Consider the following 2,383-nt stretch of genomic DNA (forward strand, 5'->3'; position numbering starts at 1 on the left):
TTGGGGTCATCTTCATTTGACAAACACATCAAAAGTTAGGTCTCAGTGATCCTCAGCTTGGTCAGATGACTTGACTGGTCAACTTCTCAAAGCCACACCTCAAATCTTGATAAATGAATGATTGAGGATACTCATATAAGCTCATATATGCATAAAATAATTAATGAAAGAACTTCCGTTGATTGAATTTTATCATAGGTTGAGGTTTCTTTATGAGCAAGGCACAGTTAATGCACAACTGAATTAGGGTTTCCTTGGGAAACAATCCTCATGCCCTTTGGTTTATCTTGATAAAATTAGAAAATTGAGATACTTGGGAGATATATATGATGATTAGGAACTTTGTGAACCATTGTCATGCTTGCTTTCATCTTGATCTGGCCACTTCATTGAGCATAGGAGCCTCCTAGGAGCAGGGGATCGCAAGGTCACTTGAGCTTCAAAAACAAAAGAGGTTAGTGACATATTTTTGTGCTTTTGGTTAGTAAACAAAATAAGAAAGGAAATAATATACAATTCAAGCATGCTTGGTGGTCTCAAACCACTCACACAAGTCCCAACCCAAGGGTTAAGGAGCCACACATGCTATGATCCTTGAGGCAAATGCATTGAGCAATGATATGATGCCATGAGGGATCTTAGGGTCAAGAATTAGGGTCTTACACTATCCAACATTCGATAGATGTAATTCCTACTTTTTGTTCAGTTGGTTTATCCTTGATATGTTCATCTTAACCGATGACGGGTATCCTCCTTGACAATCTCAAACAAGTCTATCCTTGATATGTTCATCCTAACCGATGATGGATTTTCTTCCCTGTTGAGTTTATCCTTGATATGTTCATCCTAACCGATGACGGATATTATCACCCTTGGTCTTCTGCCCAGTAACTGGTAGTTGTAAATCCTATTTGTTTTTTAGTTTTCCCCAGCAAGGTTGTTCTTACCCAGTAACCGGTAATGAATATTCCCTTTTGTTGGTTCCCAACGAGTCATCCTTGATATTCTCATCCTAACCGATGACAGATGTTCTCTCTGTCAGATCTTTATTATATCCTTACCCAGTAACAGATAATAGATAATAGATTTCTTCTCCTCCTGTGTTGAAGTTTGTTTCTCCCCAGTTAAGTTGAGTGCGCATTTCCTTAGTGAAATCGCTTTTTCTTGCATGATTCAAGTATTTTCAACTTTATCCTGACTTACTCGTATCCTCTGCAGATGTTGTTGTTCCCCGGCTGAGTTCTTTCCATGTTTGTATGGAATCCCTCTAGTCCCCCAGTAGTTTTAAGTCGTAGCCTGGCCTACGCATAACCCTTTTTCCCCCCAGAGTCTTTGTCTCCATATTGAGTTTTCCTTATGGATTGCATTATACTCCGACGGACCTTCAGTCTCTCTGATTTCTTTTCCTTTGTGGAAATATTTCCCCACAAAGAATTTACTTTTGCATTCATATCATATGCATCATGAGGTCTCTTAGGGACCAAAGTTTGTTTCTATATGTTGTTATTTAAGCCCATTCTACTGAGTCGACATGAAGATTTTAACCTTCGCCTCCTCAGTTAGAATATTATTAAATATGGGTAGCTGTAAGACCCCAATTTTGACCCTAAGTACCCTCATGCAATTTGTCGCACCTATAAAAAATGAGAACATGACTTAGCGAAGCGCAATCGCACGCTCGCATGATGGACTGAACAGAGTCGCCACCGAACTTTATTTATTCCTAAAAAGGAAAGGGGAAATATCGATAAAACCCAAGAAAGAATGACAATGATTATGGTCGTCGCAACCAAATCAGGGTTCGGGAGTCGATTACGCAAGGGGAAGGTATTAGCACCCCTCACGTCCATTGTACTCAACGGGAGCCATTAGGTTAATTGTGCGCGTTAGTGTTAGCTTGAAATGTTAGGATTCTCAAGTTATTAAGAGGGAAAAAAGAATATGAGAGAGAAGAATATTTTTAGATTTTTTACAACGAAGGGGACTAAACCTAAGTTTTTTATTAATGGGCCTGACAAGATTTCGCAATCCTGCTCCTACGTATCTCAATAGAGAACTCAAGGCTTACGTAGTTCTGGGTAGAAAATGTTTGTTTCTTGGTCGATTTTAGGGAAAGCTAAATTGTATTAATCGACGAAAAACATTGTTTTACCCAAAACAGATGAGGAGCGGACGTATACCACACATCGAATGGATTTACAAATCAACATTCGGAAAAACGCCACTTATCTCAACTCAACAATTATGGACGAAACATTGCTTTACATCATCTTAAGACAAGATGTCTTTCGTTTATGAAAAGGTTTTAAAGATCAATCGCACGACGACGAAAAAGAGTTTGATTGGTTGAATGTATTTTTTGGCTTGAAAGATGAATGTTTAT

Source organism: Lathyrus oleraceus, chromosome 5, assembly GCF_024323335.1.
Source record: "Lathyrus oleraceus cultivar Zhongwan6 chromosome 5, CAAS_Psat_ZW6_1.0, whole genome shotgun sequence".
Classification (NCBI taxonomy): Eukaryota; Viridiplantae; Streptophyta; class Magnoliopsida; order Fabales; family Fabaceae; genus Lathyrus; species Lathyrus oleraceus.